The 27707-nt window shown below is 40.2% G+C and overlaps 1 protein-coding gene across 4 annotated transcripts in view; it reads right to left on the bottom strand.

Annotated features, from left to right (window-relative positions):
* Window positions 1-27707, bottom strand: part of OXR1 (oxidation resistance 1) — a 325549-nt gene that overhangs the window by 114304 nt on the left and 183538 nt on the right. The window contains exon 2 of one of the 4 annotated variants that reach the window (XM_084747935.1): window positions 5137-5281. The exons of the other annotated variants lie outside the window; for them this stretch is intronic. The gene's annotated coding sequence lies outside the window, so the exon portion shown is untranslated. The remainder of the gene's footprint in view (window positions 1-5136; window positions 5282-27707) is intronic. 4 annotated transcript variants of the gene reach the window in all.

Consider the following 27707-nt stretch of genomic DNA (forward strand, 5'->3'; position numbering starts at 1 on the left):
AGGTCTAGCTACAAGTTGTAGGATTTTAATCCCTTGCCTTATACAAATCACTGCACTGGAATTGTTTCTCTTGTATGTTTTTTTTTCCATTTCATTTTATCTTCCTTTCTGATTTCTCTTTTATTTTATTTGTTTGTATGTATTTAAAAGAAACTTGAAATAGTATTATTGCCATATTTTTTAACAAATGGGGGCAACCATTAAGATTTTGGACATCATCCAAAGATAAAATGTAATAAAATGAAATGGGAAACAAATGGTTGTCTCCTGATCGATATGGAAAGAAATGGAATAGAAATCATTTTGGAAAATAGTTCAAGATCTTTCAGGTGTAATGGAGAAAGAATTCTGTCTTTAAAAAACATAACAATTTATTTTATTTTATTTTTCCGCTGTCTGGAGCCCCATGCACGTTCATTATGCACGATCAATAAGCTGTATTCATATTTCTTATTTTCTGATTTTACCATATGGGAAACATATAAAGTAGAATTATACAACTTTAGGTCTATTTTGAACATCTGTCTGGAAATTGTTGTGAAAAACTGAACTTCACTATTTTTCTTCACTATTCTGTTTTTTAAACCTTCCTTAACACTTCCCAACAAATATCAATGTTGGAGTTCAAAGGCAGAAAGTCCTTCCTGTCCCCTCCCTCCTACAGGCTGGAAAAGAGTCAAGCAGTGGGCAGGGAGGAGTAGGGCTGGGAAAGGTCAGAGAGGAGCGCGACCTCAAGGCTGTCTGGCCGGTATTACTGGTGTGTGGGTGACCAGAGCCTTGATCCACAGCTGCTGTACTCCTCGCATTGCTTCAGGGGTTCCAGGTTCTGTCCCCAGTCCTTTGGGCAATAGCATTTCACCAGAGAGGCCTTACTTACTGCTCCCAGTCCTCAGTGTTCCTTTCTTTCTCTACAAACTGCAGCTCCATTTGTTTTCTCCATTTATACAGATTAGCTTCAGGACAATTAAAATTAATACCAAGACCAAATTAGAGCCAACTGAGTGAATTCGCTGTAGAAGAGACCAGGTTCTGGCTCACAGAGCTCCTTGCCAGTGCCTTTTTGCTAATAATCCCCTTGTTCCTTGAGCATGCTGAGGATGTTCCTAGCTGGCTTTTGCACTTATGTGTCCTGTACTTGTCGAACGCGGTTCTGCCTAGCCAATGGTCTGGCCTTGCTTCATCATCTCAGTCCAGCCCCTGGCTGTATGCTGTTTTATCAGAGAGGTCCTGTGACTACTGATGTTTATTGGAAAGCACCCCAGATCCATATGTATGACATATACTAACTTGAGGGTAGTCAACTTTACTAAAACTTAAGCAAGGAGAACATTCAACACAGTTCCTACATCCAAACCAATACTGTCAGACAGCAATGCATGCCTGTTTAATTATCCAAACAGAAGTCACTAGCCAGGCATCAGGTGTTCAACACATATTAATAGGAAATTGGGCTGATTGAAAGCACATATACTATATGCTAGATTAATAAGTATATTATTAATAATAGTATTATATTTTAAATTTGCTTCTAAATTAATTATTCTTGAGGTGCTATGAGCTAAAGGATGCCATGTAAATCGGATGTAAAGTAATAAAATGAGTAAGTGGGAGTATATTGTTGAAACATTAGCTGTAATGGGGGTTGGGGCAAAGCAAAAGTGCTTCAAGGAAAAAAAAAAAAAAGACCAGCATGCCATGAAGTTCACTGTAGCTTAGAGGGGGCAGGAAAGAGGAGAGAGATGCCATTCCAGGAAACAAGTGCTTTTGTATATCTCGTAAATTATTTTTTTGACAAGTTTGATTTTAATCTCAGAGCTACAGGGAAACAATTGGGATTTTAAGCAGAGCATTAGGAGGACCAGGTTTGACCTCTACAATTTAGGCACAAGTCATGCAATGGATTATGGAGGGATAGATACAGCCTGAGTATAGGAGACCAGCTCTGAGCTCTAGATTGTCACCCCTGTGCTCTGTGAAGCAGAGTAGCAGCAGCAGGATTAAGAGTGGATTAATTTAAGAAGCTTTGGAGGGCTGTTTGAACTTTTTGGCTAACTGTGGCAATGCTTGGTCTTGAAAGGGAGAGGAAAGAACTAGTTAGGTACCAGAAAAGGGCGAAAGAAATGATACAAAAATCAAGTTTGGAAAAGTTAATGTTGGAATACCTTTGGTGTATCCTGATGGACATGTCTAAGAAGCCGTTGGACCTAATGCGCTGGAGTTTGTAATAATCTCCAGGGCAAGGAATTTAGGTCTCAGCATCATACACATGGACTGATATTAGCTGGGAGCAAAGTGGTCTCATACACTTTGCATGCACATTCAGGCTTATCACTATTCTAGCCCCTTTGCTTTGTTCTTTGGGTTTTCTCTTCTTGACACACACATGCACATGTACGTGCGCACACACGCACGTGCACACAAACACATACACACACACTTAAATATTTGCCAACACACTGGACAGTAGATTACACACATCACAGTCCTCCACCCCATGTACCTGATGTGTATTTCTTATAAATATAGATTTTCAAAAATGTAACACGATGTAACTTTTAGACTTGAGTAATCATTAGATTGATTTAATATATTTCTTAATAATCTTTGCCTCTGCCTCAGTTTTGACTACCAGTCCAATAAAAACTCTAGGATGTATTAATTTTCATGGTAGGGTGTATTTTTGTTCATCTTCGCCAATTACATATACACACAAAATTCATGAATTATACTAATTACATAACTTTGTCTGCACTTTCCTTCCTGTGAAAGAAATAATAATGTTTGGAGGATGATTTCCTACTTATTTTTTTTAAAAGATGTCATTTCTCGTAACTTTTCCATCTATATATGCAACACACCCAAGGGCAAGGCTGCTATGTAAATAGGTTCGCAAATGGATCCCCTTTGAATGTAGCATTTGATTTGATGCTGTTTCATGAGCTGGAAAACACAAGACCTAAAATGTGATCTTATTAAGACCATGCTATTACAGCTGCATTGTGTGTTTGTTGTTGTTGTTGTTGTTGTTTGTTTTGTTTTCCTTGATGGTGGTGGAGGTGCAGTAGTTGAGACAGAGTTTCCCTATGTAGACCTGGCTGTCCTGGAACTCACTCTGTATACAAGACGGGCCTCAAGCTCAGAGAGATCTGCCTGCTTCTACCTCCCAAGCGTTGGGTTTAAAGAAGTGTGTCATCACTATCTTCACTTTCATCTTTCTTTCCTTCCTTCCTTCCCTTCTTCCTTTCTTTCTTCTTAAGTGTAGTCAAAATAAGCAGAAAAGGACACGATGGAGAGGTCCACTCTACCAAACAGAATTTAAGATTCTTCTTTCTACTAAGGAAATGCAGGATAGGAAACACTGTCAGAAGTGAAGTCATGGCCTTGCAGTGAGGAGTTTAGAGGACAGTATCAATCTTGCAGCATTCCCCAGAGAGGCACAATGGGAAGCCGTATTTACGGGGACCCTCTGCACTCACTAGGGAAGTGGCTGAACTGGTTTCTGTTTCCTTTGTGGGTGTTTTGTTCAAAGAAGAAAAGCATGTTTTGGCCTGCCACTGGGTGCACTGTGGGCTGATCTTTAATTAAAAAAAAAAAAAAAAGAATGGATCTGTCAAGATTATTTTCCTTTCCTAGGACCCTGATTTATTGTGGCTCAAAGCCACCCACACCTGAAAACTTTCTTCCTTCTTTGGTTGCAGCTGCCCTTAGAAACTATGAGAAATGTACCTGGATTAATCTGCATGACCACCTGCAAGGAAGATGTTCATGGAGTGATCAAAACAGTACACACGGCTGTCTCTAGCATCCCTTAGAAACCACCAACAGCATGAGCAAGAATGCTACCTCAGTCATTAGACAACTGTAAGCTCCGCCACAGAATACATGAACTCAAGCAAGAAAGAGAGGCCAACCTTACAACCAGCATTGAAGGACAGGCTCATAAGGAGTAGATTAAAATAGGGGTTCTGAAATCAGGAGACTCTGAGATTGAATTCTCCCTGCTACACTTACCCTGTTGCTTTTGCTGGACAATATAAAATATTCTGTGCCCCTATAGTTGCATCTATAGTAAGAGAGAGAGAGAGAGAGAGAGAGAGAGAGAGAGAGAGAGAGAGAGAGAGAGAGAGAGAGAGAAGTAATATCTACCCACTAAGGTATTAAATTAGGGTTAAATGAGACAATATATGCAGAATTTCTAAACACAGCATCTGGCATATGGTGGGTACATAAAAATAGTCCCTGCTGCCCTTTAGCATACTGACAAGGGTTGGTTCAATACAAGACAGAAGACAGATTTAAGGTAGAATAAATGGAAAAGAAGAGAACTGAGCCTTCTTGGGGCGCTGGCACAAGTCAGTGAAGGAAGGAAAGCAGGAGACAGAGGCTACATCTGCAGACTGAAGGTGACTTCATGCCTCTGTGCATAAGCAACCAGCTTAGATAATTTCTAGAGTGCTTCCATCTCGGTAGACATTTCATCCATATGACATGGACATTTCTATAAACAGCTGTCTGAGAACAAAAGAAGGAAGCCTGTGTAACAGTGATGAAAAGGCAAGATGTCTCCCATGTCATTACTCAGGGACAGCATCATGGAGGAAGACCACTTCAGGGTATTCCAGAAGGTTCTAGAGGACACAAGGTGCCATTTCTCTCTAGATGGTCACATACACATGCGAGAGAACGAATCTGTTTCTCTCACAACAGACAGAGATGGCATGAGTCAAAGAGATGTCTCATTCTGGAGATGAGTTCAGGCATAGGTGGAATACTGGGGAGAGAGGGCAACCCCAGAACTGGACCTGCAGCGCTTTAACCTAGACAGAGGGATGAGCGCTCCACTTCCCTTTTTTGAAGTGTCAGCTGTGTATAAGTGAGTTAATGTAGCAGTACAATATCCTTAAAAAACAAAAGGCATGTAAAGAGGGGAAGGCAGGACAGTTTCAAACCACAGGGCTCTGGATAAGACATGGCAATGCCGCTCTATTGTAGCTTTTCGTTTTTTTGTTTTGTTTTGTTTCCAGACTTCTAGGCAGAGTGCCCAAACTAGTGTTTGCACAAGATGTTGGAACTCAGTGACCTGGAGCTTTGTGTTCATTCGGTTTCTGGGACATTGTTCAGTTGGCATTTCCTCACCTACGTATCACAAGGCATACAGGGAAGTGCTCTTCCTTCACAGCAAAGGCCAGCATTCTGTGGGTGTCTCCTGAGTGGCAGGTAACTCTGATACTGTTGGCAGAATGGCGACTTCTAAATGTGTCTTCATACTGGTTGCTGTAACCTATGAATGTCACCATAAAATGGAGAATTAGTGTCTTTCCAGGTGAAATGTTTGCTAGTGAGCTGACTTTGGGATGAGACTTACTAATTTTTTAAATCACTTTTGTGGACCGATTGCAATCACAAGAGTCCCTTAGAGTGGAACAGGGGGGCAGGAAGGGCAGAATCCAAGGATCAGTTGTGACAAACTTTGCAAACAGTGTGAGACCATGAGCCAAGAAATGCATGTAGGGTTTAGAAACCTGAAAAAGCAAGAAAGGTAGATTCTCCTCTGGAGCTTATAGGAAAGAAGAAAGTCTTCCTGAAACCCCATGTTTAGTTTAGAAAGAGGGGTTTGGAGTTTGGACTACTGAGAATTTATATTTGTATCGTTTAAGCTGGTAACTAGTAATTTACTACAAATACAATAGGAATTAAACATAACTGTTAAATGCTTTACATGTCATACACAAGGCTGTACTTACTATTGTCATCATTTCATAGAAAATAAAATGAGGGCATAGGGAATTCATAGCTAGTATGATGGAAAAATCAATGAGCTTAAAATTTTTTAAGTTCATATTATCTCTCTTTTCCTTTCTTATCTTCTCCCCAACCTTACCCCTCCCCTTCCTTTCCTCTCTCCCCCTACCCTAACCCTGCCCCAAAATCCTACGCATCAAAGCCTGGGTGCTGCATATGCTAGGCAAGGGCTATACCACTGAGCCACATCTCCAGCCTTTAATCATACTGGCTTTCCCTCCAAATTCCTCCAAAGCACTTAGACAGTACCTAAGGCAACATCTCTCATAGAAAACTATACAATGTAGCTACTTTATATAGATATGGCATCATGGTACAAGAATGGTATCATGTCACAAGAAATGATTAAAAACTAAGGGAAATACAATGGCTCCATGCCTGTTGGTGTGACTTTGTTTTCATTGTTTTATTTTGTTGTTGTTATTTTCTTAATAATGAGCATGAAAATTGTCTATTGAAGACAACTAATTTCCATTTCCTTAAACATTTGCACTTACAATGTCTCAAATCAAGAATTCAGGAGCTATCCTATTGGAGGTTTATTGCAATACTTTTGTTTTTAATCATTAAACACTAACTCTGGGGTCAGTGAAATGGCTTATCAAATGAGATACTTGTCAAACCTGAGAATTTGAGTTCACCCTTGGAACCCACATGGTGGGAAGGCAAGACCTGACTTCGGAAAGTTATTCAGTGACCTCCACAATGCCCACACAGTACCAAACTGAGCACACACATAAGCAAGCAAGCAAAGGAGGAAAAAAAAAAAAAAAAAAAAAAAGAAGCAAGCAGGCAAGCAAATGGTACAATAGCAAATAAACCAGAAACTTCTTTCTGTCTCGATCTCTATACTACAGAAAGTGGTTGGCTTGACTGGTAAATCTAGGCTGAGTCTTGTTGGACGATAAAAATATTATCCAGTTAATATAAACGAGTCCCAGAAGCCAAATTACCAATATAGGATGTTAGCCAGGCTCTATCTGAAGTTTGACCACTGTAATTTTCATAGGTAAGTTGTTTTCTGAAAAAAAAAATGTTTAGGCTATACTTTTCATTTGATGAATTCTACTGAAAACTCCCAAAAGCTTCCTTTTCCAAGCAGAATCCTTTTATCACATCTCTTTGGGACAGAGGAATAATTTTACTTCAGGGAAAATTGAAAGTTCTAGTTCCTTGCCCCATTGAATTTGTAAGCTTCACAAATCAAAGATCTTTGACCCAAGCACTAACCACCATCTGATATGGAAGTCTGGCCAGGACAAATCACAACCCATGTTAACTCAGGTCCTCTGTAAAAAGAGACAATGTACCAAACCACTGTTTCCACAGGTGCACAGGCTCATACAAGCACACTCGCATGCTCTTAAACATAAGGAGCCAGCTAAAATCATTCCTCAAATGCTTCCTTCTTGGTAGAAGTTCCGACCACATTACATAAACATGTTGCGAACAACTCTACAAGAGCAAAAAAGGAAAGCTTATGTAACGATGATCAAAAGCTAGGCATGTCTCTCATGCCCTCACAAGCAGCTGGCCCGCCATTTGTTAGGCAGCTGTTCACTGGAAACGCTTATTCCGTAAATTCTTCCTCTCTCCTTTCGGTTCCACATTTAAAGCCATGCAAGCTAACACTTTTAAGAAGTAACTGACACTCACCACTACATAAATTCCCCGTGTTTGTCCACATGAAACACATAGATGTGTTAAAAACCGGTAATTTTTAATGTTTCGAGTCTTTTTCTGTTTGCCTCTTTTAAAATGTTTGTTATTTTTGAGACAGGATATCATGTAGCCCAGTCGGACCTCAAACTCACTGTCCCAGGCTGGAGCGCAGCTCCTGGTTCCCCTGCCTCTAACTCTCATGTTCTCGGATCATAGACATGTGCCATGATACTGGACTTTAATTACATAAGTCTTTATAATATTATACAGCTATATATATAGCTGATATATATATATATATATATAGCTGATATATATATATAGCATGATATATATATATATATATATATATATATATATATATATATATATCATGCATATGACATAACATGTGTCTTGAGGTTAGCAGACAAGTTGCAACAGTGTACAGTCTCCTTCTCCCATGTGGGGTCTGAGGCTCTATTTCAGGCTCTCAGGCTCGGTAGCAAGCGCCTTCACCTGCTGACTAAGTACACTGGTCCTGCAAGTAATTTTTTTCCTTGACGATCTCATAAATGTCAATGAGCATCATAGTGAACCTCAATCCTTTCCACCCTCCATCACCCTCTCTCATTTCTCTGTCTCCCATCAAAGCCATTCTTCCCTACAAGTCCTTCTGTCCTTTGATGTCCATTTTGTGACGTACATCGTTTACCTACAGTCATTTTTTATGACTATGCAAAGAGGACTATTTATTAAAACATGGGCATGTTCTCAGTGGCCCTACCACTAAAGAAGATGATATCCCCCCCCACTAGCACAGTTGCAGTCTTAATGACACATAAATTTCTATATAATCCAACAAATCTAATTAATTAGGAGCTAATTAGATAGCAACTGCTCTGAAGTGCACTCAGGGTGGGACCACAGCTATATCTTGTCCGTCTATGGTATGGATTACTTGTATGAGACAGTTTGGTTAGCTGAAAATGTTCAGTTGTTCAAACTCTAGTATACATGCTATGGAGGCATGTTTTAAGATATGCTTAGTAGAAACATCAGTAGATTTTGAATAAAACTGAATACTCTATATAAGGTAGATAGGCCTTATCCAACCACTGAAGGCCTTATGGGAAAAGACAAGTTTCCTACATTTAAAATAATAATAATTTGTTTTCAAGATTACAGTATAAAAAATACCTACTTGAGCTCCCAGTTTTCCTTATCTTGTGGAATTTGTAGTAATTTTTAGTAGCTTGTTGTACAAATTTCAGACTCGTACCCGCAATAGTAACATAAACCATACACCTTAAAGATCTCTCTTCCTTCCTCCTTCCTTTTTTTTTCTTTTTCTGTCTCTCTACATTTCTATATATTTACTCAACCATGGTCCATGAATAGAAACACACACACACACACACACACACACACACACACACACACACACACACACAATCTCTACCTTTTTCTGTGTCAAATCTGTATATGCTTCGAGGTCTGCTTCTCTGGAGAATTCAATGTTCAGTGTATACTACACTTTATTAAGGCTGTTGGAGGGTAGAATTTAATTCGGGAAATGCTTTGAAAATTTCAAATCCCCAGTTGGTAGAGGTGGAGATCCCAAACAAATGGTGTTTCACCCAAAAGAATAGCTTACTGAGTTACTGAATTACAAAAAGGATCATAGCCCTGACTGAGGTGGATAAAGAGAATTAAAGAACTTCACAACCTTTTCAGTTTGAGGAAGTTTGGGAGAACTGAAGTAAGTGGAGGAGAGTGTTATAAAGACAGCCTGGAAAAACAAAGGCAGACAGTCAACCAACCTGTCACAAGATCTAGGTATGAGGAGGAAAAACCATTAAGGAGAATTAGCCCAAACTCTGGAGGAAGAGTGATGTTCCTTATTCAATTTGAACTGTTTCCTGTTCTTTGCAATAATCCCCTTTAACCATCTCCTCCTCCTTCCCAACCTCCAATAAATGATGTTCCACCCATAACAATACTTTGTCTTTGGGGGTTAAAAAGAAGAATGCGTTTCTAGCATGAAGGCAAGTCGGTGAGCAAGAGAGATTCTGTACCCAGTGTCAGTGAAGAGCAGTGTTTGGGTCTATACGGACTTTTAACTTACTTATGGCTCAGTGCTAGCAAGTATGAGACCCTGTATCTAATTCCCAGTACAGTGGGGAAAAAAATAAAATGTAAAGCATTATCCCAATCTTTGTTGTTGTTGTTTTTTTTCCTCCCAGAAAAAAATTACATGTTAGAACTAAAAGTCTAGGAAATACAGGGAAGAAAAAAGTCAGGGGATAACGCTAACCACCCTCACACTCAGAGGAACCAGAGGACTCAACTATGAAATAACACAGATGCTTCTACTCAACAAACACTTTCCTGTTTTCTGAATGTGATGTCTGTTTTACTGAGGGCATTTAGTCTTAGAAGGACAGCAGCAATATCTAAATGTATCTTTAAAAGTACAGCAAAACAGCACAGAAAAATTTTCTTTCTTAAAGTCAAACTGTATAGAATGTATTTTATATTCTTTTTTATGTTACGAAGCTAATTTGCAGATGACAATAACAGTAGGGCTTTCTGATGCTAGATAAAGTCTTAGGAGATGCCAGGGAAAATGTCCACGCTTTCATAGGAGAAGCATGGTGCTTTGGCCCTATCTCTCTCCCCATGGTGCTTGCTTAACAAAAGAATCGGATTCCAGACATATGCCCCATGAATACAGTGGGAGCTCCACCCAGGCCAAGAGACAAAAGGCACAGACACATCCAAACACTGAGGCACACCTGTAAGATACAAGGGCTTTTATGTACACAAGAGCAGAGAGTGTAGTTAGTTATAAGTCACACTTTCTAAAGTGTGACATCAGTTTTGATTTAAAAGAACAAAACCCAAAAGCCTAAATCGTTGGGGCCATGGCTCAGTGAGTAAGCATGCCGGCGCAGACAGCATGAGGACCTGAGTTTGAATCCCTAGCAGCTACATGAAGAGCCAGGTGTGGCTGCAAGTGCTTGCAAGCCCAGTTACTGGGTGCAAAGCCAGGGGATCCCAGGAGTTTGGTGATCCGGAATCCCAGCAGAAACAGAGACCTTTGTGGTCAGTGAGGAAACCCTGCCTCAAGACAGTGATGCAGATGGCAATAGAAAACACTAAACCCATGTGCATGCAACACACACACGCAGAGGCAGACACACAGGCACACACCCCACAAACATAATACAACCTAAATAATAACACATGCATTAGATACTGTAAAAAAAAAAGAGAGAGAAAATTAAAATAGCTATCCAGAGATAGGTAATGATTAAAATAACATGCAGTGCATATATATATATATGTGTGTGTGTGTGTGTGTGTGTGTGTGTGTGTGTGTGTATGTATACATGTGTGTATGTGTATATATATATATATATATATATAACATTGTATATAGGTATATGTATATATACATATCATTGTATCCTCTATGTGTATTGTGTCTGCATATGTGTACCATGTACACATGTAAAGTATATATACTTCCTTTTTTAATATATTTTATTAACTTATTCATATTACATCTCAATTGTTATCCCATCCTTTGTATCCTCCCATTCCTCCCTCCCTCCCTCCTTCCCTCCCATTTTCCCCTTACTCCCCTCCCCTATGACTGTGACTGAGGGGGACCTCCTCCCCCTATATATGCTCATAGGGTATCAAGTCTCTTCTTGGTGGCCTGCTATCCTTCCTCTGAGTGCCACCAGGCCTTTCTATCCAGGGGACGTGGTCAAATATGAGGCACCAGAGTTCATGTGAAAGTCAGACCCTACTTTCCACTCAATGGTGGAGAATGTCCTGTCCATTGGCTAGATCTGGGTAGGGGTTTGAAGTTTACTGCATATACTGTCCTTGGCTGGTGCCATAGTTTGAGCAGGACCCCTGGGCCAAGATCTTCCCATCATAATGTTCTTCTTGTAGGTTTCTAGGACCCTCTGGATCCTTCTATTTCCCCATTCTCCCATGCTTCTCTCACCTAGAGTCCCAATAGGATGTCCTCCCCTCTGTCCCACTTTCCTGGTAAGTGAAGATTTTCATGGGACATGCCCCTTGGGCTAGTGTCCAGATATAAGTGAGTATATACCTTTTGACTGTTTCTGCTTCTGGGTGAACTTACTCATTATGATCATTTCTAGTTCAATCCATTTGTCCACAAATTTCAGGAATTCCTTGTTTTTAATAGCTGAGTAGTATTCCATAGTATAAATGTACCACAGTTTCTTTATCCATTCTTTAACTGAGGGACACTTAGGCTGTTCCCAGGTTCTGGCTATTATGAATAAGGCTGCTATGAACATGGTTGAGCAAATGTTCTTGTTGTGTGGTGGAGCATCTTCTGGGTATATTCCAAAGAGTGGAATAGCTGGGTCTTGAGGAAGGCCTATTCCCAGTTTTCTGATATAGCACCAGATAGATTTCCAAAGTGGTTGTACCAGTTTGCATTCCCACCAGCAATGAAGGAGTGTTCCTCTCTCTCCACATCCTTGCCAGCATGTGGTGTCACTTGAATTTTTGATCTCAGCCAGTCTAATGGGTGTTAAGATGGAATCTCAGAGTTGTTTTGATTTGTATTTCCCTGATGGCTAAGGAGGTTGAGCATTTCTTTAAGTGTTTTTCAACCATTCAATATTCTTCTGTTGAGAATTCTCTGTTTAGTTCTGAGTCCCATTTCTCAATTGGGTTATTTGGTTTGGTGGTGTTTAATTTCTTGAGTTCTTTATATGTTTTGGATATTAGATCTTTGTCAGATGTAGGGTTGGTGAAGATCTTTTCCCAGTATATCTACTTTCTAACTTGACTAAATACATTTATAAGAGGGAACACTGTCTTTTTACTCTCACCCCACAGCTGAAATGTTCTTCCCCTATTCTTTCAGTACTTTCAAACAAGCATCACAGCTAGGCGGTGGTGACACACACCTTTAATCCCAGCACTCAGAAGGCAGAGACAGGTGAGCCTCTGAGTTCAAGGCCAGCATCATCTACACAGCTAGTTCCAGAAAAGCCAGGGCTACACAGGGAAACCCTATCTTGAGAGAAAAGAAAATCACTAATTACTACTCATTTGTTCATGCTCAAATCCCAAGAGCCACTCTTGCTTAGGTCCTTTCAGTCACCCTCAGACTCTGTCATTACTTAGTCCTATATCACCACCAAATGTACTCTCTTTATTTGTTCTGCTACATCCTCTTCCTAGGTGCCGTGCTCTTTTGCCTGAGCATCCTAGTGACTTTGTAAATGGTCTCTACTTCTGTTTCTCTTTACTCAGTTTCATCACAGAGAACAACCATGCCATCCCTTTTGTATTAATTTCCTATATTTGTATTCATTACCATGGATTCAGGGCTTTATAAATGATGGAAATTTATTATTTCAGAATTTACCACCCACCCTTTCTCTTGGGTCCCAAGTGTGCCTGTGGCTTTGCTGATTCTCTGCTCAGAGTCTCAGTAGGATGAAATGTTAGTGACAAGTAGACTTTCCTGAGATCAGTTTATATGATATATGCCATAGTTCAACTGAAATAGATTAAAAATATAAAGACTGTCTGCACGTCAAGAGTTGGTTGTCGCCCCTATCCACCCCACAAAAAACACTTATAACCTTCAACAGTGACAAAAACACAAGTAGCAGTCGCAAAACAGAAAAGAAATATTTTTTGGCCCTAGTTTGTAAGGGAAACTCGCTGTTAGCATTAACTAAGCAGATGCTAAGTGAGGGACCCCTGTCACCTCCACCAGTAACATGAGACATGAAGGAATTTTTAGCTCTAGAAGTTGATGAGTTCCTGTCACCAGAATTATTCAAATAGAAGTTGAACAACTACTTTTAGGAAAGTATAAGAAAAATAAAAAGGATACTAAATGAGAAAGGAAGACAATGGTCTAGGCTGGGCCGCAAAACTGGGAAGCTATATTTGTTGTGTTGATGTATTTTTGTTTGGGATGCATACAGTAAGTTTACTATCTTTATATAAAGGGTGTGTTTTCAACATCCCATGGTTTCTGCCACTTCTACTGTTTAGAATGATGAATCCATTCATTTATTATAGCTGCTTTCTCTAAGTAAACACATAGATTTCTACTCTTGGGCTTTCTAGTGTTTATTCTAAAACATGACTACAAAGGACAAAGTCATAAGTTAAAAGAGTTGTTCTAATAAAGAGACATAAACTTTACACCAAGAATAATCCTCACTGTATGTCATACAAATATTTTCTCTACCCCTTGAGCCTTGACATTTTAGCTCAGGGATTCTAATTTTTATTATTTACACTTGTAGCTTACTCTGAAGATTTTAATCTTTCATCAAAATATTAACTTAACCTTTCCCAGTAAGTAATTCATAGCAACCAAATACACACATTCTCCAAAGGAAAAAAAATAAAGTATCTCATCTTGTTCCCCACTGAAAAATAAGTATGAGCCAATTCAGACATAAGAGGAAGATACGTGCAGTGAGAAGTCCCTTCAGTATAAATACTAAATCACGATCTACTTTCCTTATTATTTCAGTTCACTGAGTTGCCACTGTATTTACCTTTATCTGTGTACAATTTAAAGCCAATTTAATTGAATGACTTTGTGTTCTACAACCAATTTTTACCATCTGAGATGCAGAATTAGTATCTGATAAAAATTGTCACTAACATTTTCTCCTTTTAGTCATCAGTAGAAACTGGAAGAAAGGAAAACTATTCTTGCATATGAGAAAGAAGAGCCTTACACAAGCCTCCTTAAAATTAGATGGGGCCTACTAAGACAAGCCATTGATCTTATTCACAAAATGCCCCTTTCTCATTTATTTGTACTTTTCTATAAAATTATAACTCCATCTTTTCTATAAGAAGCTAAATAATATAGTTTTCTCTAAATTCCACTTGATTTTGTCAGTTTCTCAAGTTTATTTCAATTAAATGTCTAAAACATTGAATTATATATGTGTATGCATGTATTATGTATGTGGGTACTTATGTATCTAAGTGTGTTAATGTGTATAATTTGAGTTTGAGACAGGCGTTCACTATATAGCCCAGGATACACTTGAATTATAAACTTCCTGCTCAGCCCAAGTGCTGTAATTACAGGTATAATGTGTGTGGCACCAACATTCAGCTGAAAGACTTTTTAAAAGTGAAAACGAGAAAAGAATTCCTTCTCATTTTAAGAGAGTAACATCTACTTAAAACATTAGACTCCTGTAAACTATCTGCAAGCAAGCTACCCCACAGTTGTGAGATTATATTTTTGAAGGCAGTACTCTAAATCTTCATTCTGAAGGCATTCCATCTGGGGGAGTATGCAAATGTGAATCCAACTGCTTCAAAGTAGCAATAGTTCTGTTCATCAGTTTTATTTTTACAGATATTTTATTTTTCTTAAAAATATTCAAGATACTAATTAGCTATCTTATATGAAAACAGGTTTTTTTTGTGCACATGTGAGCTTACAGAGACAGAAGCAGCATGCACAGAGCCTGCAGGGGTCTGCACCCAGATGAGGTCCTGGAGCTGAAAGGAGAAGTGGACACAGGCCCCCATCCCTAATTCAGAAGCAACCTCCAATTGATAACAACTTGTAAATGAAGATTTAGTTTTCTCAAGGGAAGCCTCAGAGGTGCAACAAGCCCAGGTTAGGCTGCATGCCTGGCAGTAGACAGCCAACAGCAAATGAAATAGATGGCATCTTTGGAGGTTCCTTGTCTTACAATGTCATGTCAGGGCTTTTCCTTTTTTGAAAACATTTTATCTTAATTTTTTATTATACACACATATTTTATTTTATTATTATCCCTTAGTTGCCTGGATTCAGATGGGAAGGGGAGATGCAGAGAAACTGAGAGGAGTAAAGGGAAACTCGTAATCAGGTTATAGTATGTGAGGTTCCTCCCACATAACTCTATTTTCAATAAAAGGAAAGAAGAAGGAACATCAGTCATCTTGAATTTTGCAATGTTCAAAACATAAATATTAGAGTAACAAGTTACAATTAAAGCATAAGTTCGGGTGTTGAAGACATTTTGTTTCACATGTATGATTTACTACCTGATGCACTTTCTTTTCTTTTCTTTTATCCCAAGACAGGGTTTCTCTATGTACCCTTTCATGTCCTGGACTTGCTTTGTAGAGCAGGCTGGCTTTGAACTCACAGAGATCCGCCTGTCTCTGCCTCCCTGAGTGCTGGGATTACAGGTGTGCGCCATGGTGCCTGGCTGAATACACTTTCATGTATCAGTAATAATCATTTCGGTGAACTCTTTGGGTGATGGTCTTTCAGAAAATCCTGTCTTCCTAGACAGCTGATTGTTTTAATAGAGTGATTCCAAGATTATGATATTATAAAACACAAAAAGACACAAAGCTGACACATTTGGGAGTCATCAGCACAATCATTTATATTAATCTTTTTTCTTAAGTATAAACTGTATTTATGTTTGGAGTGAACATTTTTTATGTATTGTTTGTACTTGTTAAATAAAGTCTACTTGTCATTGTTTCCTTGACTACTTGCCAAGCAGTTAAAACCTTACATATAAGGAACGAGGTACAGAGTAATAATTGAAAAATGATTCCAAAATCATTGGAAAATGACTAGAAAAACTGAGAGTTTTCTAGTGGATGAAGGAATTCTCTCTCTGACAGGCTCTCATCGATGGACAAGTCCTTACAGTAAACAGAGAGAAGGTACTGGAAGGGAGGTGAAAGTATAGCCAACAAACCGGCAGATCATTGTGAAAATGACCAGAAGCAGTTCTGGGCTGATGTCCTTGTCCTGTAACTTCTATGTCACCATGGACTGGGAAGATCACTGGCATTTTATAAGCCTTTCAAACCTCATCCACAAAAGAGCTTGAGAGAGATAAAGGAAGCACTCTGTGTGGATAGACGGCTTGACTAGTTAAGTGTTGAGAAATCCTTGGGCATTAACAGTCAGGGGCTGGAGTTACCACAAGGTGGTGAAACACTTCCGTTGCGTGTTCAGAGCCTTAGGACTGGTCCCTAACACCTCAGAAATGGAAGTAAAAAATAAAATTAAAATTAAAACACTGAGTATTATTTCTCCCCCATCAATTTGCCACTGTCACCTCTAGAGGGAATGATTAAGAATGAGGGATTATCAGTATTCTATTTCTTTCATTTTCATTTGACATATAGGATTGTTATCCATAATATCCCCCCTTTGAATATTATTTTGATGAGAGTTGTTTTGTCAGCAAAGTCTTGATTCTCCAGATGCACGAAGCTATCTGTGGACACTTTCTGCCATTATAAAGCATGTGAGCTTAACAAGAGAAGGTGAAATGGCAAGCAGTTCTAAAGGAAGAAGTCCAAGCTCAATGAACAGAACAAGTTCGTCTCCATTGAGTGAAGGCAGGACAGCCATAGCAGAACACGGAAACTGCCAGCTACCACTAATGACCCAAACTGGAGCAACTCCACAGAGGCCAAGAGGAAGAGAAGAGGGAGATGACAATCTATTCTGCAGTGACTGGACTGTGACAAACCTAAAGAGCATATGACAGAAAGAGACTGAGGTGATCCAAAATGTGCTTGAAGGAGACACTTGGAAAAGGAATTAGCCAGACATGGTTTCAGGGTGGACAATGACGATGTGGAGATACAGAATTGGAGCAGAGACCAAGTCAAGAGGGACCTTGTGGACCATGAGATTTATGAATTAGGGAATCAGTGGGAGGCAATGGGACCCACTGGTGATGAGTAATTAAAACAAAACTATCAGCTGACAGTTTTTATAAGCAATAAAGTTTTAGAGGATCTACAACTGAGAAGTATAAAAACATATTCCTTAAGGTAGGACTATTGGTTTTAGATTGTCTTCCAGTCTTTGCAGGTTCTAAAAACCACATGTTATAAACTGGGTGAATTATTTAAGAAAGAAATATTTCCTTCTAATGCCTTTACAAGGTCGAGGTGCAGGCTTAGATTCTGCACTCAGTAAGGATCTGCCTTTTCCTAGACAGTCATGTGCAGTTCTAACCTCCCATGGTGGGAAGGACGGGAGCATCTCTCTTGGGCATCTCTCTTATGCTCTGTGACCCTAGTCATGATTGCTTTGACCCTTGACCGAACTCAGTCCCAGAGGCTCATAACGAAGAGCCTTGGAGGTTAGGGTTACATGAGTGTCAGGGGTTACACACATGCAGGTGTCTTTGCTTTAAACAGGTATTCTGAGGCCATGTATGCTTGCCTCAAGCCTGTAATTACAGCACTCAGAAGGCCGAGGCAAAAGGACTGATTATCAGTTTGAGGAGAGCCTGGGCTACACAGTGAGTTGCAAGCCATTCTGGGCTAAGCGAGAGATATCTTGTTCCATAAAATCCAAAGAGAAAGAGACTAGGAGAGGAGAGATGTTCTGTAGGTACACATAATATATACTAGTTCTCCACACATTAATTTACACTGATTTGATAAAAGGAATGAACCACTTCTTCTACTAAATAGAAAAGTCAAGGAGAAACAAACAACACACAAAAACACCTGCCATTCCTCTGTTCATTACTTGAAAGTCCCTGAAACTCATCTTGGTCTCCTTATTTATTTATTTAATATTTTATTAATTTATTTATATTATATCACAATTGTTATCCCATCCTTTGTATCCTCCCATTTCTCTCTCCCTCCCACTTTGCCCCTACTCCCCTCCCCTATGTCTGTGACTGAGGGGGACCTCCTCCCCATGTATATGCTCATAGGGTATCAAGTCTCTTCTTGGGAGCCTGCTATCCTTCCTCTGAGTGCCACCAGGCCTCCCCATCCAGGGGACATGGTCAAATATGGAGCACCAGAGTTCGTGTCAAAGTCAGTCCTCACTCTCCACTCAACTGTGGAGAATGTCCTGTCCATTGGCTAGATCTGGGTAGGGGTTTGAAGTTTACTGCACATACTGTCCTTGGCTGGTGCCATAGTTTGAGTAGGACCCCTGGGCCCAGATCTGCCCATCGGAATGTTCTTCTTGTAGGTTTCTAGGACCCTCTGGATCCTTCTCTTTCCCCATTCTCCCATGCTTCTCTCACCTAATGTCCCAATAGGATGTCCTCCCCTCTGACCCACTTTCCTGGTGAGTGAAGTCTTTCATGGGACATGCCTCTTGGGCTAGTGTCCAGATATAAGTGAGTATATACCTTTTGACTGTTTCTGCTTCTGGGTGAACTCACTCATTATGATCATTTCTAGTTCAATCCATTTGTCCACAAATTTTGGGAATTCCTTGTTTTTAATAGCTAAGTAGTATTCCATAGTGTAAATGTACCAGAGTTTCTTTGTCCACTCTTCTACTGAGGGACACTTAGGCTGTTTCCATGTTCTGGCTATGAACATGGTTGAGCATATGTCCCTGTTGTGTGGTGGAGAATTTTCTGGGTATATTCCAAAGAGTGGAATAGCTAGGTCTTGAGGAAGCCCTATTCCCATGTTTCTGAGAAAGCACCAGATAGATTTCCAAAGTGGTTTACAAGTTTGCATTCCCACCAGCAATGAAGGAGTGTTCCTCTCTCTCCACATCCTCTCCAGCATGTGGTGTCACTTGAATTTTTGATCTTAGCCATTCTGATGGGTGTAAGATGGAATCTCAGAGTCATTTTGATTTGCATTTCTCTGATGACTAAGGATGTTGAGCATTTCTTTAAGTGTTTCTCAGCCATTTGATATTCCTCTGTTGAGAATTCTCTGTTTAGTTCCAAGTCCCATTTCTCAATTGGGTTATTTGGTTTGGTGGTATTTAATTTCTTGAGTTCTTTATGTATTTTGGATATTAGACCTTTGTTAGATGTAGGATTGGTGAAGATCCTTTCTAGTCTGTAAGCTGTCACTTTGTTATGTTGACAGTGTTCCCTGCCTTACAGAAGCTTCTCAGCCTCATGAGGTCCCATTTGTTAATGGTTGACCTTAAGGCCTGGGCTGTTGGTGTTCTGTTCAAGAAGTGGTCTCCTGTGCCAATGTGTTCCAGGCTCTTCCCCACTTTTTCCTCTAACTGATTTAATGTCTCTGGATTTATGTTATTCTCCCTATTTAAACATACAGTGCACACATCCCATCTTTAGCTCTGCTAGCATGCATTGTTTTTACATTTTCTAGTATCCTTGTGACATACCAGGAATATTGTTACTTAAAATGGAGTTCTCTCAAAGGTGGAAAGCTGCACGTTTTTTGTTTGTTTGTTTGTTTGTTTCTGTTTTTTTAGTAATGGTTCTTATGTACCTAGAGGCACACATCGGACTAGAGCGTATTCAATAAACAACTGAATCAATTAAATGAACAGAAGAGTGCAAAGACCTGTACTGTGCTATTCAGAAACTTATATCTTGAAAATGACACGGAAAGTTGAAATTACAAAGTAGAGGTTGGGTACAGCCCTTGCTCAGAGTGTGCGAGTCTCTGGGTCAAGTACTAACCACATAACTAAGTAAATAAATGAAAATAAATGCATTCAAAAAGGCTATCAATTAGGAAGCAGAGACATATAGTGCAGTTTTTCCAAGCACAAAGCCTTGATGCACACTTTCTCTTACAAGGCTTCCTGTTTACTATTCTCCTCGCAGTGGGGTCTTTAATAAGCGGGAATGGCCATGTATCTGTATTCTGATTCTGTCAGGTTTCCAGGAACATGACTTCTGCTCTAGGAGTTTTATTTGCCACTGTTAGTGGCTACGCCTCCCTCCCATCATGCCTCTGGGCTCATTTACAAGCAAGGCGCACACCATTACTGCCTGCTTTTAAAAGTGATCATAAAAACTAGAAACACGACACCTCTCTTGCTTGCTTTTCATTCTTCCTGACCTATACTTCTGATATTCTTGAGAAGAGATGAGGCTCCTGTTTGCACATCAAGGGCAGCAACTACTGAGTATTAACGTAGCAGAAAACTTTGCTGTCTCCACATTCCTTTCTAAGAGTCCAAATTAGTTTTATTTTAATTTTAAAAAATTGTTTCTGTGTGTGTGTGTGAATACCATGTGTGTCTGCAGCTGGCCATGGGGACTGGAGGTGGGTGTCTGATTTCCTGGAACTGGAGTTACAGACCATTGTGAGCCGCCTGACATGGGTGCTGAAAATCGTGGTTCTTCCATAGGTTAGCCAGCGGCCAGCCTCTAGACTGATTTTAAAGCAGGAGTAGCAACCTGCTGACCCTTAGTCCACATCAGGCCTCAGGCCAGCACAAAGAAGAATATACCTGTCTGTGAATTAACTTGCCAACATATGAAGAATGAGAGGTTTTCCATCTAAACCATAATGTCAACTTCTATTAGACTATTTGGCAACAATTGGCCGGCATTTCTGTAGGGTATTCACTCATAGGAGCTAACATGGACCATCTGTTTAGTCAGGCAGAAAGTCCCCCAGTTCCAGCATCTCCATTTGACCACTGTCCATTATGTACCTTTTGCATGGGGAGTACGGAGAGACTGAGTACCTTTGAATGGCAGAAAAACCAGCTCTTTTCACTGGTAACCTCTCCTGTCAGTGTCCGAGGATTAGTTCTTAGTCTAAGCAATATTTTACCGCTCAGTGTCCATCCATCCCCTGGGCCTTCAAAGTCCATGCTTCGTATGACCATGGGCAGCCATCTTTTACTATTTAGGTGCTGACCACCATGTTTGTTATTTCAATGAAACCTGTTATTAGAAGAGAAAGTTTGAACCTATTCAGAGCAAAGGCAGAATCGGAAGATCTCAGGTCTCTAGGCAGGAGCTCGCCTGTCTTAAGTGAATGTTAGTGTTCTTAAAATAAAGCAGCACAGCTATGTGGCAAATAGAGACAGGAGTGTGGAGGTTGTTTAAAAACATCATCATCCCTCCATTCTCAGATGCAACAAAGAGCACATTCCCCAGCTTTCCTGGTTTCAGGACTACCTTTACAAACCATCAAACCATCAGCTGAAATCGATGATGAGTTAATGTGGCTCAGAGTTTGAGAGCACCAACTGCTCTTCCAGAGGTCCTGAGTTCAATTCCCAGCAACCATATCTTGCCTCACAACCATCTAGAATATTATCTGACGCCCTCTTCTGGCCTGCAGGTGTACAAGCAGGCAGAGCACTGTATACATAATAATAAACAAATCTTCAAAATAAGATAAGGACTAGTAGGATGGCTCAGAAGGTGGAGGTATTTGTTGCCAAGCCTGGCAATCTGAATGGTAAAAGGAGAGAACAGACTCCAGGAAGTTGTCCTTTGACATCCACACACAGGCTTCGGCATGCAAGAAAAAGCGTAGGAAGACAAGAAGGGTCTCTTATACAGAAATACTGATACTGACATATCCCAGCAGAGTTCACTTCATTCGGGAAAGAGAAGAAGTCAGCCCCCACAGCAACCAGAGCTGCATCTGCTTTAAGCTGTCAGTTAGAAGGAAACAAATTTTAGGCACAAACAATCTAGCAGACACCTGTGCTTTATTTCCCTTGGATATTCCGTGACTCTTCCTGAAAATAAGCCATAAGAAACCATAATAAAAGTTTCTAGCTTGGCTTGCTCTAGTTTCATGTGTCTGAAAGCAGACATATCATATAAAAGTTGGTTTGCCTCTTCACACAAGCCGTTCAGCCACCTGAGATATGCCATAACGCATTAGTTCCTGTCTGTATATTGTCACGGTAAATGTCCAAAGAAACCATACACCCTGAACTTGGATCTTACTTCTGCAAATGGGGTTAATTAATGAGAATCAATTCAACTGAGTTGATACATAAGTCACTGTCCTTCTGAGCCCACCACTCTACGATCCCTTTATGCAAAGTACGCAAAAATAGACCCTCCCGTTGGTGGATCCAGTCTCTGCCAGGGACTCAGGTTGGGGAGCAGAGTTTAGATTGGATTTCTCTCACAAACAGCCTTGGTCTCAGGCCTTTGTGAAGAGGCAATATAAATACTAATGCACGGACATTCTGATGGTGTAAGTAATTCTCAAAAGGTATAATGCAATGGAAAGGAAGGTGATAATAGAATAATTCTAAATAGAAGCCAAAATAAGAAGCAAGGCAGGTAAACACAGGGTGTGTTTAGGAAATGTCACAGCTTCATTACTGCTAGGGTTTTGTCATATTAACTCAAGAGTGAAGAATACATAGTAAGGCTTTAACTGTGGAATGGGTCCATGCTGGGGAAGGCCCTGCAGGCCAACCTAAGAATTCTGCTTTGAACTCAGTGCACCTCTTTCAAGTGGTTTTTAGTGTGCAATAATGATAATTTTAAAACACAGCTAACAGTCATCCAGCACTTTGTGGAGGTGCTATCTCACTAGAGGCCAACAAAAGATGGATTGAAAGGTCAAAAAGTCAGTGTGCTTATGGCTGCCTAAGGTCCTAATTGGAGAGCAAGAGTCAGGTCCCTTGATGACTCCAAAGTCCTTAAGCTGAAGTGTCCTCGTTGATCAATTCAGAGCTATGCTTCGGCAACGGTGGGTAAAATGAATGAAAACAGGAACAAGAAAAGCCAGAGGCACCGAGAGGTCCAAGTGAGAGGTGATAAAGACATGAGGAGGTAGGTGTGATGTTTCAGAGGGAGAATGATTCACACGGAGGAAGAGACCAGCTGTTCAGGAGATGGAAGTGTTGGATAAAATAGGGACTTAATATGGGATGCTCTTTTGCAAATGGACTTAATTAAATCAGAATCAATTAAACCAATTTCCTCTATAACCCATTGTCATTCTGAGCCTAGTACTCTATGATACCTTTATTAAACAAAAATAGACACTCCTCTTGGTGGATCCAACCTCACTGGGGAGCTCAGTCTAGGAAACAGATTTAGATCGCATTCCCCTCAACCCCTGCCACAAACTGCCTTGGTCTGGTGCCTTTGCCAAGGGCTCACAGCATATACGTTATTAAAGTTCTAAAGATAATCAGGGGTCTCAGGGACAGGCGATTACAATGGCCTGGAAAGATGTTCAGATAAATATGGATGGGAAACACAGTAGTTGGAGTACTAGCAGCCATCTCAAAGATGGAAATCAATCATGCACAGCATAGAAAAAAAGAAAAGAAAGGAAGGAAGGAAGGAAGGAGAGAGATGGGGTGGGGGGAGGGAAGGAGGAAAGAGAAGTGCTGATAACTTTATCAAGTCTGAGCTGTTTATCTCTGACCACTTTACATGAACATGGGGCTTTAGTTTTAGACACTGTTTGGGTCTCTGTTACCACCAGCTAAGCTTATGTCTTCTTTTGATCTGTATATTACACACAATTTCACTTACATAAAGGAAAAATATTTACCCTGTTGTCACTTAATGTACAACTCAAAGGAGCAAGACTGAGGACTGTCTGACCTTCCCACTACTCAGCTCTGAGAGTCCGTGGATGCAACTGAGACTTTATTTTCTTTTAAAGTGGTAAATGAAATGATATAAAGTGGCCAAAAGATTTCATAGCAAATTCCTTCAAGCTGGGGTGAGGAGAATTTTGTTATTTATGTGTACGGAGCTTTTTGCCTGGATGTATGTCTGTGCACATTGTGTATGCCTGGGTCCTGCAGAGGCCAGATGACAGCACCAGGTCTCCAGGAACTGGAGTTACAGAGCTGCCATGTGCAGGCTAAGAGTCAAGCCCAAGTTCTGCTGAAGAGCACCGAGTGCTCTTAATTGGTGAGCCATCCCTGCAGCTCCCTCCGCAAAGAATATTTTTAACTAAATAAAAAAAAAAAATCAGAAGCATTTCAAAGCACTCTATAGCTAGGAAGAAATCTTGGGTATAAGTCAGTTTCTCATTTAGAAGCATGAGTTATTCTTTATAGTTTTTAAAAAGAGTTATCAAAAGAACTCTATTTCTAAGTACGTAATGTGAAGTCTAGTCTTTGCAAGGACCAGGCTAAAGACGCAGCGATTTAAATAGCCACAAATATAATCTCACCTGCTATGAGTTACATAAAGAAGAAAAGTGGGTAGCCCCACAAGAACTGGATAGTGTGACAAGCAATTAAAGGAGGGTATTATTATTCCATCACCAGATGGTTTTCCTAGTTGGTATTTGTGTCACTCTGAGAGTGACAGTGAGAAGCCAGAAGACATCAAATAAGAACCAGGCGCAGGCTGTGGTGAGGGCTCTCGAGGGATTAGGGAAGGTATGCTTCCAGAAAAGGAGGTCTTGGGCAGGGTGTTTGTGTGTGTGTGTGTGTGTGTGTGTGTGTGTGTGTGTGTGTGTGTGTGTGTGTGACATTACCAGTTGCCATGTTACACTCTAGGTTCTTCCCAACTTGTATAGTGAGCTTCTCATATCATAACTTAGGGCATTCCTCTGGTGAAAGGTCCTTCAGTGGCTTCCTTCCTCTTGCAATTTGTAATAAAATCCAAACTCCTTTCTGGGATTTCAGCCATCCTGCGTGCTGCTGACTCTCCTTTTTCATGGGGAGAGGGTGAGATAGGGTCTCCTGTATCCCAAGATGGTCGCAAATGTGCTATTTTTAGCTCAGGATGACTTTTTACTCCAGATTCTCCCACCTCTTCCTTCCAAATGCTGAGATTAACAGGTATGAACCACCACGCCCGGCTTCCCACACTTGCTTCTCTAATAATTCAAGACATAACTCTTTTATTTCCGCATTCTTCATATTCCACACTCACTGTTTGGGCGGCTTTGTTCTTGCTGTTTTCTGCACGTTCAATGGCTTAGCAGATTTTCTACATTTCATTGTCATTTCTCAATTTTCCTGGTCTCCTCTCTCTCCCACTCTCTCTACTGTGTCCATACCTGCAATTGTCCCATAAACGTTCTTTATATGATGATGCCCTTTTGTGTTTACTCTCTCTGCGTGCTAATGAGAACTAAAGGAACACTTTGATTTTTAATTTAATAGGTGCAGGGTAAGATGATAAACTAAGATGAAGTGATTTTTAGATTTCAAATCCTAAAGCTGCCTCCATCTGTGGCAATTTGTTTAGTTTCAGGGCTTTGGTTTCCTCCTCAGTGGGAATCTGTAAAACGCTTTAGAGATCTGCCAGGAAACCTGTGCCTCCAGCAGCAGGTGGCAGCACTGCCTTGGGACAAGGGCTTCTGCAGTTCTAAGGCCCACATTTTAGTTTCCCACGGAATGAGTAGCACAGCATTTACGTTGTGCATTAAGTCATTAATTACCCTTTGTGAGATAAGCAGAGAACTGATGCTTTCAGAGAGGTATAAACTATCATTTCTTTCTGCTTAAATAGAAGATTTTAGTTCCAGGATCGAAGAAAACCCATTCTTGTCTGTTGCCTCTGTCCACTAGGGAAGCCCTTAGGTACAGGGCCTGCAGGAACTGGACTGTAGATGTAACTGCCGATCTCGTTTCTGGCTTTGCCGTGTTTTCCAGAAGTAGCAAACGAGCAGTACATTGGAGCTGATAGACCATAATACTGCCTAACTCACAACAGTTCCTTCAACTGAATCTAGAATTGTATCTCCAGCAAGCTTAGCCTATTGGGAGGGCTTGCTTCCATATGAAGCGTAACAGAAATGTTTGGAAATAAACTACTGTATTTGCAACAAGCCTGCTCGCCTCTCATCGTTTTCAATTTGAGAGCCGACTTACGGCTTTGTGACTAAACTACTCCTGAGGAACAATCGACTCCGCTTTCTGCTCTTTCCCTCTTCTTTCTCTCTACCTCACCCCACAGGAAAACCATCAGTTTCTCACTTACATTTAAAACATACACAAAATGTGTCTACCTGTCATGTTTTCTGAATTATGACGATCACTGAATCACAGCTGTAACCCCTAACTGAGTTGATATTTTTCACTTTGGCTCAGGAGTCTACACTTTACATTGCAGCTGGAACTGACCTTTCAAAGAGTGAGGCAGATTTTGACGGTTCTTTGCTGAGGTTCATTAATAACCATTCGTTTCACTTAGAGTAAGGACTGAAGTCATGAAATTCAAAGTAACGGCTTCTACTTTGCTATACTGCCAGGCCCCAGCTATCTATTCAAACTCACTCTCCGTGACCATTTCATCCTAAGAGTCATACATATCTACTCTGCTCCCCTTCTTTGTGGTACCCCATATCCCTGGCACCTGCTAACGTCCCTGTCTCTCTAAACCTTTGCTCTCCTTTGCCATCTTCCCAGTGTGGCTTATTCATCCCACTATTAGAGAAAATGGGTGTGTCTCCAGTTCCGCCCTTCTAACTGTCTTTACCTAGCTTGAGACTTCTTGACATCATAGCACTCATCGCTCAACTTAATAAAATACATGCCATGTGTATTATTTCTTTATCTCTTCTATCTTTACTTAAATTCTCTGCCTTATGATGTGTTTGCTCGATGAAAGATTGGTTTCATTTCCTAAACAGCAGGTGAAACGGTGGATCATAACATTTTAAATAGAGCACTGAATTCAATTAGGCAATTAAACTGAATTTGAGCTGGGTAAGATGCATGTATATTATAAATCATATCAGAGAACAATGTCTTCAGTTTATAGCAAAAGAAAATTAGGAAAACATGTGATACACCAAGCTACAACAAAATAAGCAAGTTCAAACAGTTCCATTAAAATCCAAGACTTTGGCCTGCTAACTTGTGATTTTGAATAGAATATTCTAGACGTAGCATTGAGATCCCTGTTCTAGAATGATCATCTGCAAGGCCAAGCTTTGAATCCGGCTCTCACACATTACTGGAAATGATTGTCACAATCGTTTTAACTGAATAATTTTATTCATAATTTTTAAAAAATGTTGTCACATGACAATCTCCTACATGAATCTAATGCATTATGGTTGTTACCTCCTCCAACCCTTCCTGTCTCCCCCCATGCCTGACAATACCACTCTCATACCTACCAGCCCTTTTGGCCGGTTAAGAATTTTGTTTTTGTTTTGTGCCTTATTTCATCTAATCAGAGCCATCTGTATGAAAAATCAACTGGCACTTTTAATCTGAAGAAAGTGAACCCAGTAAGTGCAGAAATTATGAAAAAAATAGCACTGTACAAATGTGGTTTAGGAGCACAGAGGGTTTTCTTTCTTTTTCATTTTAAGCATATATAGGTTATACAAAGTAAGTGATTTCATTCTACATCCGCAGAGACACAGAGTGCCCTTTGATCACATTCAATTACTCTGTGTTCCGTCCCTCTCCTCGCTCCCTTTTCTTTCATGCCTTACAAGAACATGATTATTTAATAAGGCTTCATTTCTTTGTATGCTTAGCGTTATCTTCAGTTCCCCAAGAACTAAGGAAAATCACCAGTTCCCCTCAACATCCTACGATAGACAGTTACACCAAC

Source organism: Acomys minous (genome assembly GCF_964271855.1).
Source record: "Acomys minous genome assembly, chromosome: 12".
Lineage (NCBI taxonomy): Eukaryota > Metazoa > Chordata > Mammalia > Rodentia > Muridae > Acomys > Acomys minous.